This window comes from Apis dorsata, unplaced genomic scaffold (genome assembly GCF_000469605.1).
Source record: "Apis dorsata unplaced genomic scaffold, Apis dorsata 1.3 scaffold_486, whole genome shotgun sequence".
NCBI lineage: Eukaryota > Metazoa > Arthropoda > Insecta > Hymenoptera > Apidae > Apis > Apis dorsata.
In genome coordinates, this window is record NW_006263721.1 from 96,790 (window position 1) to 102,546 (window position 5,757).

Consider the following 5,757-nt stretch of genomic DNA (forward strand, 5'->3'; position numbering starts at 1 on the left):
TCTTCTTGCGGACGAAGGGGCGGTTTTGTTCGCGGAGATCGTTCGTCTTCCGACAGGCGGACAGGCGACGGAGGAGGATGCTCTTCCTCCTTTCTCCTCTCGTCTCCTCGCGGAGAGGAGACAAAAATCTTGGTCGATATATTTCTGCCGGATGCGCCGCGCCGCGTCGACACCGCGAACGTGAGAATCCCTTATCTGCGGAGGGCAGAGGAGGGCGGAGGCTTGGTTCTGTTGGTTAGGTCGCCACGATATATATATATATTTATCGCGAAACTTTTTCGCCCGCGGAGGCGTGATTCATCTTTCAACCTATTCCTTTTGTTGCTTGATTCCCGTCGATTTTCGACGAAAAGCGTAATGTTTCTAAGGCAAACGATGATGCTTCGATATTTATATAATTTAAATTCTTGTTGTTGTGCTAGTTTTTTAATTTTATTCCCTATTTGATTTTGGAAAAAAGGAAAGTAGTAGATCTTTCTAAGGCAAACGATAATGCTTCGATTTATAGAAATGTAAATTCGAGTTGAGTTCTCTTAATTTTATTCCCTCGATTTTGGAAAAAAGGAAAGTAGTAGGTCTTTCTAAGGAAAACGACGATGCTTCGATATTTACAGTAATTTAAACTTGACTTGAATTAATTTCTTAATTTTATTCCCTCATCGATTTTGGGAAAAAAGGAAAGTAATAAGTCTTTCTAAGGAAAATAATAATGCTTCGATATTTACAGTAATTTAAACTCGACTTGAGTTGATTTCTTAATTTTATTCCATCGATTTTATTCCTCATCGATTTTGGAAAAAAAGAAAAGTAGTAATTTTTCTAAAGCAAATTATTTCGTATTTACAGTAATGTTAATCGAGTTAAGTTTGTTCCTTGATTTTATTCCTCGTCGATGGACGAAAAGCGTAAGCTTTCTAAGAAAAACGACTATGCTTCGATATTTACAGTAATTTAAATTCTTGTTGTTGTGCTAGTTTTTTAATTTTATTCCCTCGTCGATTTTGAAAAAAAAAGTAGTAGGTCTTTCTAAGGAAAACGAAGATGCTTCGATATTTACAGTAATTTAAACTCGAGTTGAGTTAATTTCTTAATTTTATTATCCTCGTCGATTTTGGAAAAAAAGGAAAGTAATAAGTCTTCCTAAGGAAAACGACGATGCTTTAATATTTACAGTAATTTAAATTCGAGTTGTGCTAGTTTTTTAATTTTATTCGTTAATTTTGGAAAAAAAGGAAAGTAATAAGTCTTTCTAAGGAAAACGACAATGCTTCGATATTCACAATAATTTAAACTCGAGTTGAGTTGATTTCTTAATTTTCTCGCGATGATTTTGAGAAAAAGCGTAATCTTTCTAACGTAATACTTCGATACTTATAATAATGTAAATTCGAGTCGAGCTCTCTTAATTTTATTCCCTCATCGATTTTGAAAAAAAAAAAAAAAAAAAGGAAAGTAATAATCTTTCTAAGGAAAACGAGGATGCTTCGATATTGACAATAATTTAAACTCGAGTGGAGCTATTACAATTTCTTCCACGTGCCGTTGAATCCTGTTCTCGAAGGGGGCAGGAAGTTCGAGATTTGTCTCTCCTCGAAGAAGAGGAGGAGGTCTCAGTCTCTCGCGGATTTAATTGCGGCTGGAACGTCGACGAAGCGCATGCGAAACATTTATCACGATTCGCAGGGGCAGGAATTAATAAGCGATATCGTTAGGGATTACAGAGTGCGAGAGCGTGCAATTATCGGGCATAAAGTAGGATTTTTGCGGAACGAGCGGGCGCGAAATATCAACGATGGGAACGCGTTGCGCCGATAACTCGCCGCCCAACCGACCGCCATCGGCTACCGTATAATAATACGCGATTAATTATCCTCTCGAGACGACGTGAACGAGGCGTGCACGCATGCGCGAGGGAACGCGAGTTGAAAATTAATGAAACACGCGTAGGCGTGCGGTGGAAAAGAATCTGCGGCAAGAATCGATCGATTAATGTAATAATAAAACCTTGCCAAACATCTGATTCAATTAGAAAATTCTCCTTGCTTCGGTCGTTTTCAGATTTATCGAGCACTTGTATCCAATAATAGACAAAATTTACTTCGATAATTTATTGCTCAAAATACAATAATAAAATCTTGCCAAAAATCTGATTCAATTAAAAAATTCTCCTTGCTTCGATCGTTTTCAGATTTATCGAGCATTTGTATCCAATAATAGACAAAATTTAATAATTATAGAATAAAGTTATTTAGATAATTTATTGCTCAAAATACAATAATAAAACCTTGCCAAAAATCTGATTCAATTAGAAAATTCTTCTTACTTCGATCGTTCGTTTTTATCGAGAACTTGTATCCAATAATGGATAAAATTTAATAGTTACTTTGATAATTTATTTCTCAAAATATAATAATAAAACCTTGTCTAAGATTATTGCTCAAAGGTTCGATTAGAAACTCGAAAGTCATTGCATTCGAGATTTAACGACCACTTATATCCAACATAAAAAATTTGATAATTGAAATTACGAATAAAGTTACTTTGATAATTTATTGCTCAAAATACAATAATAAAACCTTGTCTAAGATTATTGCTCAAAGGTTCAATTAGAAACTCGAAAGTCATTGCATTCGAGATTTATCGAACACTTGTATCCAATGATGAGGAAAATTTGATAGTTGAAGTTATAGAGTTACTTTGATAATTTATTGCTCAAAATAATAAAACCTTGCCTAAGATTGCTCAAAGGTTCGATTCAATTAGAAACTCGAAAGTCATTACATTCGAGATTTATCGAATACTCGTATCCAATGATGAGGAAAATTTGATAATTGAAGTTATAAATAAACTTACTTTGATAATTTATTGCTCAAAATACAATAATAAAACCTTGCCTAAGATTATTACTCAAAGGTTCAATTAGAAATTCGAAAGTCATTTCATTCGAGATTTATCGATCACTTATATCCAATATCAGAAATTTGATAATTGAAATTACGAATAAAGTTACTTTGATTTAATTTATTACTCAAAATAATAAAACCTTGCCTAAGATTGCTCAAAGGTTCGATTCAATTAGAAAGTTCTCCTCGCTTCGAGAATAAAACTTAATATTCGAGGTATAATAATAATCGCGAATAACTGTCGAAATTATGTACGAAAAGCGTATAAAAATATTATTCGAGCATTTAAGTAATTTAAATTAAAATTTACTCTTCCAACGGGTGTTAATCCCCAACTTTGCCTGTATCCCTAGCATGAAAAGATCTCTGGAAGGATGAGAGAGAGACTCCTGTCCGTTACAAATTCGGATACCACTCGTTTCCTCCGATGCTTCTTCGAATTTCTTTCTCGTTTAATCGGACAGGGATCGATTCTTTGTACGTCGATACGCGTATATTTGGAACGAATGGGGGAAAAGCGGGAACGCGGTTGAAATCGATGGAGACCGTTCACCGTGCTCAAAGGCGTTACTCCATCGGCGCGACGCGAGAGATTTATTGAGCCAGATAAAGGGAGAATTTTAAGTGAAATATGTCTCGTTGTAAATTCGCCTATCGAAACGTCGTGGTATAACGAGTCGGCCTGCTCGTGTATCGAGCATAAACTATCGATTTTTCGTATTGGCGAAAAATGGTCCGATAAAGTATATACCCTACTATTTTCGCTTACGAAAGGCGTCCAAGGAATTTCTTCACTGTCACCCTTTTGTCCGTCAACTACATATATCTTTTCCAAGAAAAATTAACTCAAAGACGATCTTAATTTTCTTTTTCTTTTTTTTAGAAAATTTTCACGCGTAGAAATTCGCACGAAAAAAAAGAATATACATATATATACATACATAGCGAGAACAAAGTCGTCAGAGCTTGCAGAAAGGAAAAAGGCGAAACAAAGGAAGGGGAAAGAAAATGGAGAACGCGAAGAAGATTGAAGAGGCGACTCTCTGGACGGAGATTCAAGAGTGGTTATTGTCATTTCGCGTTGCATAATAATACCGGGGCTTTGATTAATTAACAGTTTGATAGATTGCCTCGAAGTCGCGCCAAGTATGCAAAATAATGGATCCGGTATACTAACTAGGAAGATGAAGATGAATTATTATAACTAGAAGAAGAAGAAGAAGAAGAAGAAGAAGAGGAGGAGGATGAGGATGGAAGGAAGGGAGGATAATAATAATGATGATGACCATGTGAATGGAGAGGCCTTCTCCAGGCCGGTAGCCTACCCACTCTCCAAAACGCGTCGCGTCGTTGATTCCCTTTTCAAATTCAATATCGGTGTATCAATTTTACTCTCGTACGAGTCTTTCTCCCGCGCCGCGAAAATGACTCGTTAATCTCGAAGAGGAATATCTCCCTCCCGCGTTATTATTATTACAGCCGTACGATTCGAATAATAATACCTGCTGCGCGTCCATCTCCCCAGTTCATTTCCTCTTACATATCAATCGAAACGCTTAATTCTCCGCAAAGAGAACGAATGTATTAAATTATGCGTGCTCCGAGCTATTCCGTGTCGTCGAGCTTCTCGGTTGATACAATGATCGTGGGGAGAGCGTACGAGAGGAGCGCGCGATCAACACCATCGATCATAGAGGTGTTAACAGCGAGGATCGTAACACGATAATTAACATAAAGAACAATGGAATTAACTCGTTTTACACGACGATCATCGTAAATTACATCGTGCCACTTTTGCGCTCCAATTGTCTCTCTCTCTTTCTATCTCGTCTTTCTTCGTCGTTCGTGTTAAGTTAAATACGGTAATTTATGATGTTCACCGATTGCACGAGATAATTATGCGAGATCCGATACGACAAATAAAGAATGGGGGGAAGAAAACAAGGAATTGGAAAGAAAGAAGAAGAAGAGGAAGAAGAATCTCCCCTCGAATCCCAAAGAATTTCCATTAATTCGTATATATATGTATATATATATATATATATACATTCTGGTTTAAGTATCTACATTATTGGTCATAAAATAATCAAAGTATTTTGCTTAATCTCTAGTTATTACGCGTAAGTGTGTATAATAAGACACGTATATAATAATAAAATAGGTGCACGATAATTATTGGAAGCGACAAGTGATCATCGATCGAGAATTATTAGCCACTAACTGATTGTACCGACCGATACGATGCACGAGATGTTATTTATTAGAAAATGTAGAATTACCGTAGAATGTAGAAGAAAAAAAGAAGAAAAAAGAGAGAGAAAAAATTAAACGACGAAGAAGAAGAAAATCTATCCTTAAAATGTCCATCTCGGCTGCTTATCAACGATCGATTACCGACCGATATTCTACGCGTAACGATCCGTATTTACGCGTAGGGAAAAAAACGCGATGGATTCGGCGCCGTTCAACCTGTTTTCAACCGCGATTCCGTCGAATCGACATCTCTCCTTGGAACGATCTGGATGGGTGGGGAGGCCCTCGTTCGTTCGATAAAAGCGGAGAAATCGGTGAAGGAAACGTACGCGCGAGGGACCCCACCCCCTTGCCCACATTGTCCCGTGTAATTAGGTAGGCCGTTCGATGGAAGGCGTAGAAACGCGGGTGCTCGGACCGTTAATGGAAGCCATCCTGGCCTATCATTACGCGTAATACGGACGTGTAATATACAGGCTTGTGCACGCATATATATACCGCAAACTCTGACCACCGTAAGCGCGTATATAAAAATAAAGAGAGCGTAAAATTCTAAGCTTCCACGCCCGACCGCGCGGTTCCCCCTCTCTTTTTTTTTTTT